Genomic DNA, 14,324 nt, shown 5'->3' with positions numbered 1-14,324 from the left:
CGGTTTTCCGATGAGTGCCTAGTAGTTCTCCTGGAGGAGGTGGCAGCACGGCGGGAGGTCCTCGCTCCGAGGGATGGGAGGAGGAGGCCCCCCCCACATGACCAAACATGCCTGGGAGGAGGTGGTGGAGATAGTCAGCTCCCATGGCGTGGTGTGGTGCATGTGGGTCCAGTGCCGCAAGCGATTCAACAACCTCTTGCACTCGGGAAGTTTGAGTCTCATGTTGCCAGAGGTCACTTGATACAGCCGGTAGCCTTTTCTCCCTAAGTACCCCCTGCACCCCACCCCACACCCCCCCCACAACAACTCTGAGTGCAGTTACTGCATTGAATCCTTCACGGCATGTTTCCCTCACTGGGATGGCCAGCAGATATTGCCCGTGCCTAGTTCACCCTGAGAGGGTAGTGCAGAGATGGGTTCTGCACCTGCAGCATGTGTGATACTGACACCCTGTGTACTTGTTTTGGGGGAATCTCAAGAATCTCCACCTAGGCACAGTATTGGAACTGCGAAGCATGTCAAAGTCAGGGCGCTGACATGCTGGGAGGGGAGCTTCCAGGTGACAGGGCACCGATCCATGTGGTGTCCCACATGCTTGTGTCTCCTTGCTTTGCAAGATTAGACCGTGTGGTACCAAATGTGATGGAGGCAGCATGTGGGCAAGGGGGGGGTCAGCCCTGGATTCTTTGTGTGACTGTGCGGCAGCTACGGGGTAATGAATCACTGGAGCACTGCAATGTCCCACTCTGGTTGGGTTGGCAGGGATGCGATGGGAATCCAGGTACAGGCTGGACTAATCACTGTTCCTCTCTCCTTTTCAGGACAAGACTGCGCACAATTCCGCCAAGTGGATGTGGACTGGCGGAGGCCAGGCCCAGTTGGCCACTGTGACTAGATTCGAGCAGGAGGCCATTGATCTGGAGAGACGTCATGTGCCCAGGTCCACCGGTGGCGGTGAGGCTGGGGTGCCACAGGCAGGTATGTTTGCCAAGCACTGAGGTCACCATGTGTATCCCAGCAGCCATGGCACTGCTGAATGTTCAGTGATTGAAGTTTGCAACATGGGTTGACCATTGATTATGGAAGGATGAGCGCATACTGATCCAGGGGACAGGCATGTAAATTGACATTGTCCCCACTTCAACTAATCAAATGTCCTTGTTCTTCCTTTCAGCATCACTGGAGCAGGGCCGGGAGGAGGAGGCAGAGGGGCCACCTCTCACATCTGAGGTCCCTGAACAATTGGACTCACCAGCGTCAAACCATCTCTGCCAGACAGGCACCAGCGCAGATACTAGCACCTCAGTGGGAATTAGATCATCGGCTAGTGTCCCGGGGCATGGCGATGAGGGCACTTCACACTCACTTGAGGTGCGGGTGGAGACAGAGAGTGCCCATGGTGCCGGCGGTCGGAGGACTGCAGGAGACCAGGCACATGCTCGGTCAGTGGCTGATGATGTCCCTCTAGGGTCATCCATGAGGCAGCAAACGCTGGAAGTGCAGCAGGGTGTGCGGGAGGATCTGGCAGAGATACATGAAGTAATGTGCGGCATGGTCTCCGTGCTGGAGGAGTCCACACGGAGCATCACCGATGCAATGTGCCTCATGGCTGAGCACCATGCTTCCTCCATGGAGAGAATGGCGACTCTCATGTAGATGGTCCTCCAGGAGAGCAATCAGGGACTCCTGGGGTTGCGCTCGGACCTGCAAGCCCTGACAGCGGCATTGACCTCAGGTGGTCAGTGCCAGTGTGGGAGATGCTTTGGGCACCAAGTATCCCAGCTCAATGCTCAATCATCTACGGTGAGCAGGGAGGTTCGAAGCGACCTCACGTCAGCACAGCAGCTGCCTGTCGTCTCTGTGGGCTCCTCTCAGGGCACTCCAGATGAGGGCAGCAGCTCCTCTGCCCCTCTGCCAGTGACCGTGGGATCCCAGGAGGCTGCAGCGACTGGGGAGACACCAGCTGTGGAAGTGGCTGCTGCCTCCCAGGCGGGGCCATCAAATGCTCCACGGGCCAGAGGACGGCCTCCAAGGTCAACGAGGCCAACAGGACAGCACAGTGTTGTCTCAGCTGCCAGTGCCAGCGAGGGGACAGCACCAAGACGTAGCACCCACAAGCGTAAACTTAAGGCATCTTAGGCACACCACGGGTTTCTCACTGGTGCTTTTATGTTACTCTGCTATTAATTCATGACCACTTGGTGTGATGCGTAACAACTTTGTAATTATTTTTTGTGAACTTCATTTTGTTAAATCATTAAATTTTGATGTGTGAGCATGGCTCAGGGTGAGTCCTTACTTCTGCAGGTGGACGGGAACCCATCTTATGAGTGAGTTGATTGACATTGAGCTTTATTTGCAAGGCCCTTAGTTAATGTTCTTACCCAGGCAGATTTAGCACTCAGATATCAAGTATGGAGCCTGCAGCCCTGGCTTGTGCTGGAGGTCTATCTGTGGTATGCTAGCTGAATGTTCATTGGATTAAAGCCTCCCGGGTGTCCCTGCCTCCCTGGAATATGCCCGGGTCAGTGTCTATCCCCTCAGCATTCTCCTGTGCGTGCTCATCCTTGGACTCACTGCTGGACTCAGCCGGAGCAACTGTGTCTACGTTTTCCTCGTCCTCAGCGTCACCCCTTTCCAGCGCCAGATTGTGGAGAGCGCAGCATGCAACCACTATCAGCAACACACGATCTGGGAGGTATTGGACTGCGCCCCCTGAGCGGTCCAGGCATCGCCAGCGCATCTTGAGAAGACCAATGGTTCTCTCCACCACAGCCCTTGTGGTGCCGTGGTTCCTATTGTACCGCTGCTCAGCTTCTGTTCTTGGATGGCGTATTGGCGTCATGAGCCACCTTTTGAGGCGATAGCCCTTGTCACCCAGCAGCCATCCATCCAGCCGAGCCGGAGCACTGAAGAGCCTCGGCACCTGGGAGTGTCTGAGGATGTAAGCGTCATGGGAGCTGCCTGGGTACCTTACACAGACTTGCAGAATCTGCATCTTGTGATCACACACTATCTGCACGTTTATGGAGTGAAATCCCTTCCTGTTGACAAAGACACTGGGCTCACCCGCTGGCGCCTTGATGGCCACATGTGTGAATCGATTGCACCCTGGACGTGGGGGAAGCCAGAATCACTGCAAAGCCCCTGGCTCTCTCGGTCTGGCTGCCCACGTCCCAGCGGAAGTGGATGAAAGTCAATGCACGCCTGAACAGAGCGTCTGTCACCTGCTTGACACAAGTATGGACAACTGATTGGGAAACACCGCAAAGATCACCCACTGATCCTTGGAAAGAGCTGGAGGCATTGAACTTGAGGACAGCTGTGACCTTCAGCGCCACTGGCATGGGCTGCCCACCCACACAGTTGGCGCAGATTTCAGGGCCTATCATCTGACAGATGGAGGTGACTGTCTCCCTTGAGAGATGGAGCATCCTCCAGCACTGCACCTCAGGCATACTGAGGTAGCTGCTTCGCTGCTTGTATACCCTGGCAGCAGGATAGTGGTGTCTTCTGCAGCCGCTTCTGCCTTGGACTCCTGTTGGCCCTGCGCCCCTTGTGCCTGCCCTCTCCTCCCATAGGTGGCTCCCCTGGAGGCTGAATGTGGACTCCTGGCCTCCTCCCACTTCTGGCCCTCCTTCCTCCTCAGAGGAGGTGCCTACAGTGGAGAGCATAACTCCCATTCCCAGGCTAAGGGAAGGCTTCCTGAAACCAGCAAGGCTCCAGAAATGATGTTTACTCAAGAGTCCTGACCTAAAGGCTGTTACTCTTGTCCAAGCAGCTGTGAAGAGTTTTGAAGTATTCCTGCTCACACAAGCAAGTATCGGTAACTTTCACAATTAAATGCCTGACAAATAACACTAGCGACACCACTCACCCCTCTTATCCCTCCCATGGATGAGGTTTATACAAATGTGGCCTGCCTGTTGCACCTGTGCGACGTCCTGAAAATTGCATGGACCCTGCAAAATACCAGACAATTGCTGCCTCAAGGGCTTTAAGTGGACGATTAATTAATGGCAGGCACACAGCGGAGAACATCGCGTGCCTGCCCACCTAAATACCGCGATGGCGCGTGGTGATTTCGGGATGCTCACCTGACATCACCGCGCGTCAGTTTATGTGTTGGTGTACGCGGCCTACCCCCGCACACCAACGAGAAAATTCTGGCCATAAGTATTGAATCCGATTCCAACATTGACATCTCAGATGAAGAACATGAGTTACATGAGACTACACCTGATGTTAGATGGTATTCTACTCATGAGAGAAAATGTCCACCATACTTAAATGTTACAAAGTGAACTTTTTCAGTTGGTGAACAAATCTTTAATCTCATTGTATATAACTGAGTGCATTGTTAAATTAATACCGTGTTAATATGTAACAGTGTAACTGGTGAAAGTGAATGTTCAAGTTACACTTAAGTTTATTGTTTACACTTTTGGAAACAAACCATTGAAACACCCTATGTCTCTCATTTACAAAGAAGTGGAGGGGAGTAATGTATTGAAAATCGCAGTGTGCATTTTGTCCACTTGATGCTACCATACACATTTGTACCAGTAGAGGGAGTGTAGTTGGAAGATAATGAAAGGATTCATGTTTAACAGCACATGCAATTCTAATTCTGAATGCTTCTGGCTGAATCTCATTATTTCTTCCCAAGAACTACACAACAGTAGATTTTGAGTGACAGCTGGACTGCATCTAATAGATTAATTAATGGGCTTCCAGGGCTGAATTAGGATGTTTTGGACTGTTCTCACACCAGCTTGTTGCTCCACTGAGCCTGTGCCAAGCACCAGTGAGCTGCAAGGAGAGCCCAAAATAGCTTCCATTTAGGGAAAAGCCTTAAAAAGGAATCTTCTGAAAAAAATGCTCTAAAAATGTTGTTTGATATATTTAAGATAAATAACTTTGTAAAGCTTGATTAATTCAGCTGCAAATGAGTTGAACATAAAAATAAATATTTTAAACCACAGAGTCAATCCACCACTTGTGAGTAATAGAATGTTAAATTACTGAAAATGTCTTTTAAAAAATATGTAGAACCATTTTGTATTGAGATTGGATTACAGTAGTTAGTTCTTATGTAAATGCTAAGAAAATCTATTCGAAACCTTTCAAAATTAACTTATTAGTGTCCTTTGCCAAAAGTTCGAGCTTAACTTTTGGAGCCTCCTCGAAGGCTTACAAGCAAGTGGAATTAGCAGGAGCTCCCAATGGTGATGAATTAATCCTGCAACATGGCCAGTTTTTTGGGCAAGCCTGCCTCTAGTCTGCTGTTTTGCAAATTGGCACACAAAAACACAGAAGCTCAATCTGCATTGACTGCAATTTGTGCTTAAATTCTGTGTTGAATTTTAAAATTCTCCAGCTTCCAGGTTTAATGGAGGTGGGATCGTGGGCAACTAATCTGTTCTCAGAAAGTGGGTTGGTTGATAAAGCCTTTTAAGGAGACAGTGCGCCTCCTGTTTAACAACCTTCTTAGCTTTAACTAATGTTTGGCGGATTTCCATGGTCTCAGGGAACCTGGCAGGTAAAAGGAGGCAAGAAAGCCTATATTCTCAAGGTAAGTCTTTAAAAACTGCTTGTAGGTCAAGAGGAACAAAGGAGTTTCCTCAAGGCCCAACAAGGTAATCTACAAATCTGCCTGATATCTTTCTGCTCTTCCACACCTGTGATCAGAACACCCTGCCCCTACAACCGATCACTATCTTTTGCCCCAACATTATCTCTGCCACCCTGTGATCTGTCCCCCAAATCAAACTCTCCCCCCCACCGATCTCTGCACCCCGTCCCACCCCCAGCATTCTCTCTCTCTACCTGCTGTTCCACTGCACCTGTTTCCCTGTATTTAAAAACCTCACTTCTAGGTTTTCCATCCATAATGCCTTCATCTCCACTCAAGGCCCCATAATGGTTTGCTTAATCATAGTTTTTGTTGTTCCATGGGCTTCATTGTATCTATTGTTTCCTCTGAAAGTTTGCATATTGGAGTCATTGGGCAAGATTGCAAAAGTTATGCATGATCACCAGTCAACTACCCTGATACAAATAAAAACAGAACATGTTGGAAAAATTCAGCAGGTCTGGTGGCATCTGTGCAGTAAGAAACAGAGCTAATGTTTCAAGTCCAATAAGGCTCTTCTTTGGAACTCATCGGCATTACCCAGATAAATTTGAGTCATCAAAGTTGTTATGGGGAATTGCTGAAGAATAGAAGGGGTAAAATATGTCAACATTCGGCCAGTTTTCCAGGCAGAAAATGGAAACAAGAAGGACCAATTTCCAGGTGCAATCAATGTCTTGTGCCTGGTCTGTATCTGCATTATGGCGCTTCCCCAATGCGTAAGGTGGCTTTTCAGGCATTTCTGACAGCTGCCTAAAGTTGGTAAAACAAAAACAGAAATACCTGGAAAAACTCAGCAGGTCTGGCAGCATCGGCGGAGAAGAGCAAAGTTGACGTTTCGAGTCCTCATGACCCTTCAACAGAACTAAGTAGAAATAGGAAAGGGGTGAAATATAAGCTGGTTTAAGGGGGTGCGGGAGAAGGGGGGGAGCGGTTGTTGGGACAAGCAAGCAGTGATAGGAGGAGATAACCAAAAGATGTCACAGACAAAAGAACAAAGAGGTGTTGAGGGTGGTGAAATTATCTAAAAGAATGTGCTAATTAAGAGTGGAGAGCAGGACAAGCAAGGTAGCTCTAGCGGGGATGGGGTGAAATAAGTGATGGGTGGAATACATTTAAAAATAATGGAAATAGGTGGGAAAAGAAAAATCTATATAAATTATTGGAAAAAACAAAAGGGAGGGGGAAGAAACGGAAAGGGGGTGGGGATGGAGGAGGGAGTTCAAGATCTAAAGTTGTTGAACTCAATATTCAGTCCCGAAGGCTGTAAAGTGCCTAGTTGGAAGATGAGGTGCTGTTCCTCCAGTTTGCGTTGAGCTTCACTGGAACAATGCAGCAAGCCAAGGACAGACATGTGGGCAAAAGAGCAGGGTGGAGTGTTAAAATGGCAAGGGACAGGGAGGTCTGGGTAATGCTTGCGGACAGACCGAAGGTGTTCTGCAAAGCGGTCACCCAGTCTGCGTCTGGTCTCTCCAATGTAGAGGAAACCGCATTGGGAGCAATGAATGCAGTAGACTAAGTTGGGGAAAATGCAAGTGAAATGCTGCTTCACTTGAAAGGAGTGTTTGGGCCCTTGGACAGTAAGGAGAGAGGAAGTAAAGGGGCAGGTGTTGCATATTTTGCGTTTGCATGGGGAAGTGCCGTAGGTGGGGGTTGAGGAGTAGGGGGTGATGGAGGAGTGGACCAGGCTGTCACGGAGGGAACGATCCCTATGGAATGCCGCCAGGAGGGGTGAAGGGAAGATGTGTTTGGTGGTGGCATCATGCTGGAGTTGGCGGAAATGGCGGAGGATGATCCTTTGAATGCAGAGGCTGGTGGGGTAATAAGTGAGGACAAGGGGGACCCTATCATGTTTCTGGGAGGGAGGAGAAGGCGTGAGGGCGGATGCTCGGGAGATGGGCTGGACACGGTTGAGGGCCCTGTCAACTACTGTGGGTGGAAAACCTCGGTTAAGGAAGAAGGAGGACATGTCAGAGGAACTGTTTTTGAAGGTAGCATCATCAGAATAGATGCGACGGAGGCGAAGGAACTGAAAGAATGGGATGGAGTCCTTACAGGAAGCGGGGTGTGAGGAGCTGTAGTCGGGGTAGCTGTGGGAGTCGGTAGGCTTGTAATGGATATTGGTGGACAGTCTAACACCAGAAATTGAGACGGAGAGGTCAAGGAAGGGAAGGGAAGTCTCTGAGATGGACTACTCATCCATCACCCCCTACTTTGAAAAATTCTGCCCAAGGCTTTTTTTTAAATTTAATTACAGAAGCCTTATCCTGCCCGTGGGTGAGGTTTCCTCAAAAATTCAAAGGCCGCCTGGCCGATTCACCCGCCCGCCAACCATTTAACATTGGACGGGCAGTGAAAAATACAGGTTAATTAATTGATTAATAGCCTCATTGGCCTCTTAATTATCGGCAGGTGCGCTGCCGACTCTCACACGAAATATCGCATGAGTGCATGATGACATCGGGATGCTTGACAACATCGCCACGCGCTATTTCATGCTCAGGCGTGTCTGGCGCTTGCCTGCATGCCGAGCAAAAATCCCTTCCCCCTGTTTTTTAAAAAACTTCCTTGTGTTATGAACCCTGTAGGGACTTATAACATTTTTAAGAAGAAAGGATCCCCACAATGCCAACAGAAAGAAAACCATGGAACAAGATTTCACTTCTTAAAACATTTACAGTAGCAATCAACTAAAATCAACTAGCTCAAACATTAACAGATGAATGATACTTCCAATGAGAAGGTGAATTTTGCTTTAAATAGTCAATACAACAGATATGCGTCATGTAGTTATAAGCACTCCCATACAATAGTGACATCATGTGCAATCTCACAGTATAGGACTTGACAGGTAGCCAGTGTTACAATATTTAATACTTATTCCCTTTCATCCATCAGTAACAAAACCTTTGTACTGCATCTAAGGTGTCGCTGTCAGATATACGTTAACTCATATTTTCCCAAAGCCATCTGCTATCTTTCAGAATGCTTAACGGAACTCAGTTTTTCCAAATCAATCATCATTTTGTGGGATTTCTCACCTCCCATCCAACCATTTCAGTTCTTAAGGTGCATTCATGAGCAGCCTTATTCCATCCTAAGCGCCCGGATATAGTTACCACGAACAGGATGCATGTCCACAAACTCTCTCACACTCAGGTCACAATAGTGCTGATGGTAAAGAATCCCCAGAGACTCCCCTCTCTCATCCCTTAAATGGTCTTGTGGGCTGTGGCACCACTTCAACAGCAGCAATGGGTATTGTCAAACCCACAATCCCTCATTCTTCCTGTCTTCAGTGTTCTGTCAGTAACACAGTCTCTGCTCTATTCTCAGCAACCTCCTTCAACACCAGGACCTTCTCAAAAGCAATTAAGAATGGACAATAAATGCTAGTCTAGCCAACAATACCCACATCCCATGAATGAATTTTTAAAAATCTGTCGGCATATTGCCAAACTGAAAACTGTTCCATCCAGAGAGAGCCGTGCTGGCTTTCTCTTTGCATGAATTCTGTGTTCTGAACTGACAAACATAAAAAAGCAAGCTGAAACTCAACCACACTACAATTAGCTTTCTATTTACCCTTCACTTCATAGTTGTTCATCCCCATGGCAACCCAGGTCATATGAGCATTTCTTGGAACCTAATTATGTCCTAATCAGGAAACCAATTTACCCTCTTTCAAACTACTCCCCAGACATTTTATTCTTAAAGAGACATCACATGAAAGAATACATAGGCTTTTTCCAGCAAATGGGTCATCACGCCTGGAATCTTTGACCTCCAACTGAATGGACGGATGCTTGGTTTAACATTTCATTTAAAAGACAGCACCCCTGGCGATGCACTACTGCCTAAATACCACACTGATGTGTCAGCTTGGATTACGTACTTGATCTGGAAAAGAACCTTGAATCCATAACCTTCCAACTTGGAGCAAAGTGTACTCCTGAAGATTCAAGCCGACACTCACATATTCAGTATAAAAGAGTCAAATCAGTGTATTAGATAAGTAAGTGAGTTTTAAGAGCACACATTAGAAAATGGATTAAAGTATTCTTATGTCAGCATAGCAAGAATCCCATCTCCTCTTACTCTTCTGTAGCTATAGGTTAGAATATTGTCAAGGACTGGCACTATAAACTGTCAGAAAAATGCGTAATGAATTTTGTATCATCCTCATTTGGGCCCTGCAGCATGTCAACACATTTTATTTATAGCTCGCACAGTCAATTCTCATTTGCACAGTTTATTTTCATGGTAGAATTCCATTAAGCATTCTGAAAGATAGCGGATGGCTTTGGGAAAATATGTATTAATGTACATCTGACAGTGACACCTTAGATGCAGTACTAAGGTTTTGTTACTGATGGATTAAAGGGAATAAGTGATAAATATTGTAACACTGGCTACCTGTCAAGTCCTATACTATATATCTGAGACATGAGTGTTCTTGTTCAGCACAGGCCTATGCAATAAGGCTGCTGAGTCTGGCATAATTAAATTTCGTACCATCACATTCACTCTTACAACACATCTTGTTCATTCCATGCTAACACTAAGAACATAAGAACATAAGAAATAGGAGCAGGAGTAGGCAATTCAGCCCCTCGAGCCTGCCCCACCATTCAATACGATCATGGCTGATATCATTTCGGCCTCAACTCCAATTTCCCGCCCTCTCCTCATAACCTTTCAACCAGTTACTAATTAAAAACCTGTCTATCTCCTCCTTAAATTTATTCAGTGTCCCGGCATCCGCTGCACTCTGAGGTAGTGAATTCCACAGATTCACGACCCTTTGAGAAAAGTAATTCCTCCTCATCTCTGATTTACATCTACCACCCCTTAGCCTAAAACTATGGCCTCTCATTCTAGAATTCCCCACAAGGAAACATCTGCTCCACGTCTACTTTGTCTATCCCTTTCAGCATCTTATATACCTCAATTAGATGTCCTCTCATCCTTCTAAACTCTAGGCCTAAACTGCCCAATCTCTCCTCATAAGACAATCCCCACATCTCTGAAATCAATCTAGTGAACATTCAAAAGTTACAAACAGTAGCATGTAATCATTTTTTAAAATTCATTCATGGGATGTGGGCTTCACTGGCTGGGCCAGCATTTATTGCTCATCCCTAGTTGCCCTTGAGAAGGTGGTGGTGAACTGCCTTCTTGAGCCACTGCAGTCCATGTGGTATAGGTACACCCACAGTGCTGTTAGGAAGGGAGTTCCAGGATTTTGACCCAGCGACAGTGAAGGAACGGCAATATGTTTCCAAGCCAGGATGGTGAGTGACTTGGAGGAGAACTTCCAGGTGGTGGTGTTCCCATCTATCTGCTGCCCTTGTCCTTCTAGGTGGTAGAGGTCATGGGTTTGGAAGGTGCTGTCTAAGGAGCTTTGGTGAATTCCAGAGTGCCTTAAGATTGACTGGATGTGTGCACAGGAAATGATACCCTGCCTGAATGTCCAGGCCTACAGCGCACTAGATGTTAGGCCTCAAGCCTAATTACCATTGAGTCAGCAACCCACTGTCAAGTAAGAGGTGTGCAGGCAGCTCACTGACAAAGAGGATTAAAGATCAGGCTACTGTGATGCCAGCAGAAACTCTAGGTTAAATCATTAAAAGGACTGGAAAGGGAAATGGTCAGCTTGGAAGGATTGCAGTGGCCAGGGTGGGTGGATGGGTGGGTAGGTAATAGTTATCAAGAAGGGTGGATAGTGAGCAAAGATTGATTGAGGAATGGAGGGTGATGATCGCTGGAGATGTGGAGTACCAGCTGTGATTGGGGTGAGGGTGGAATGAATTCCCGGGTTCGATGGAGTGGGAATTGTGTGTTCTGGCTGGCAACACATTCATGAAAAGCACTTATCTCATTGGCTGTGACCTGTAGCTGTACCCTTAAGAACTCCTGTTAGGCTACAAATTTTCCTGATTGCAGCTCGCCTGGCGCCGGCTGTACTCAGGTCAACGTGATATTGTAAAGGGGTCATTTGAATAAAGCCAGTTTCAGGCATGGGCTCTGGATGTTGCTTTATTTGTACTTGCACCAATATGGCAGGTGGTGTAATTCTGACTTGGAATAAGGGTGTACTTGATGCCTGCCATATTGAAAGTTTAGGTGACTGCTTTACGCCAGAAAAACAGGCACTGAACAGTTGTACTCAAGCCATAACTTTTCTCCTATTCAATCAACTCCTATACAGTGCCAAAACTAACATATATTCTTCAAACTGCGCTGACCTGTTAATACTGTTCCTTTCAGATGTGAAAGAAGATTGTCACCATCAATTGATCGTATCATTCAGTTGACAAAAAAATGTAACAAATTCTTATTTAAAGATGAACCATTGCAATAAAAGATGCATGGATATTAATTAAATTGTTTGCTTGTTATTAATTCTAAGATTGTCAACATTAATTCAGTTTGTTTTAACCTATTCTATAGCGCTCTGGTTTCAGGCTTGTAATTGAATGGACAATTTAATGATAATTGCTTCTGGCCAGTGATTAATTGTCTTGTAGGGTGTAATCTTGTTGCCTGAGCCATCATTATAGGCAGGATTTTACCCTCGGCAAGGGCGGGTGGGGGCAGTTGGGCAGCCAACCACTGCCCGCAATCGGCGCCGCAACGCAATTTCACGTGGGCAGGCCAATTAAGGCCCGCCCTGCGCCAATCGTGAGCGGCAGCGCTGAGTGTTGTCTGTGTGGGCAGGGGGAGGAGGGAGAGCTGAGCCTAGCACACAGTTCACCTCAGGGAGATTGAAGCGTTTTTAAAAAAATTAAAGCAGTAAAAATTTATGAAAACATGACTCCTCATGTGAGTCTGTCACATGAGATGAGACATGTTTTTAATTCCACAATGAAGTTTTTATTTAATGTTAATTTGCTTTAGGAAACCTCATCCTGCTCATGGATGAGGTTTCCTAAAAAATGCAAAGGCCGCTTGGCCTTTTCGCCTGCCCGCCAACTGTAAGGTTGGACGGGCAGCGTAAATTTGAATTTAATTAGCTTGTTAATGGCCCGACGTCATCGCGCGTCATTTTACGCTCGGGCGTGTCGGGCACTCGCCTGCACGCCGAGCGTAATATTCTGCCCTATGATTATTTAACATGCTGGGATACTTCTGTTTGGTGGTAAACAACCGTGGTTGGAATTAATGTAGTTAAACTTATAGGGTTGTTTTCATTAAAATTAAGATAGTTACTGAGTGATTTGATAGAAACATTTTAAATTATGAAGAGATGGAACAGATTAGATAGAAACAGATTGCAGTGATTAAGGAATTTGGAGTGAGGAGATTATAGATATAAAATTAAATGTTAGAGATTTAGGACAAAGAGTAGGAAAACATTTTCACAGAGATTTGTAAGATGATGGCCCTGTCTGTCCTCTCATGTGAAAACTTTTCAAACAGAAGGGGAGTTTTCCTGGTGTCCTGGGCAGCATCTATCCCTCAACTAAAGTCACTTAAAACATTTATTTCATTGTTTGTGGGACACTGATATGCTTTGTCCATTCCAATAGTGAATACACTTCAAACATACTTCATTAGCTGTAAAGCGGATGTCCTTGGGTACATGCAATAGGCACTGTGTACGTGCAAGCCTTTCTTTTCACTGGAATTAGGGAGCTGAGCTTGTCAACAACTTTTCCCTGATGTTCCTGAGCAAATTGCATGCCTGGGATGCCCTCTTCACCTTGTGAGCTGTTCTTCCAGATTGCCCTATTCTATGAGAGCGGGGATATGGCTTGTGTATTGTGTAACTCCCCGCACCAAGGACAAGCAGAGACAAATTGGCAGGAAATCTGGGACTGCTCAGGGAAATAGACACTCAGGGAAATAGTGTCCTTTTCCAATAGTAGATCTTGTACTTTTTAATCTGGAAAAGGAATGAATCACAAAGAGCCAGTTCCAATGACCTTTTCCTTTACACTTTTCCTTTATGTTCATTAATATATTCCTCATGTCTTCAAAGCAGAACTGCAAAGTTGAGGTTTATAAAATCATAGAACCTTAAAACACAGATAAGATAATTCAGTCTATCGTGCCTGTTCTGGAAAGAGCAGTCATTCTTAGTCCTATATCCCTGTCTTTTGACTACAACCCTGTAAGTTCCTCATCCTCAAGTACCTGTCCAACTCCCTCTCGAAGCTAATTTTGGAATCAGCTTCCACCCCTTTCAGGCAGAGCGTTCCGGATCTCCACCAACTCTTTAAACATTATCCTCATCTCCCCTTGAGATTTTTCTCCAATGATTTTGAATTCATGACCTCTAGCTATTGACCCACTTGCCAGGATTTTGTGGTTAGTGGCAAACTGACAGTGCTCACTACAAACCTCAAAGAAAGTTGCCCACCAGGATCTAATGATATTTGTGATATGGATTTTACCATTCTCAACATTAGTTTAAATCTGGCACCAAGTCAAGGGAATCTCCAGCATCTAGCAATAGTGATGTTAACAAGCAGTGTAAACAATCACATTGAAGAATTCTTGCAGATAGCAAACCAGGGGTGGGTGGGCGCGCGACTGACCTGATCAGGCATAAAATTGCGTGAAAAGATGTCAGGCGAGCGTCTCGATGTCATCGCGCACTTGAGCGATATTTTGCTTAGCGAGCACGCATAAGTCGGATGCACGCCCTCTGACAATTAAGAGGGCAATCCAGCCCAGTAACAGC

The sequence above is a fragment of the Cetorhinus maximus genome, chromosome 2 (assembly GCF_964194155.1).
Source record: "Cetorhinus maximus chromosome 2, sCetMax3.hap1.1, whole genome shotgun sequence".
Lineage (NCBI taxonomy): Eukaryota > Metazoa > Chordata > Chondrichthyes > Lamniformes > Cetorhinidae > Cetorhinus > Cetorhinus maximus.
Note: the sequence above shows the minus strand (reverse complement) of the source record.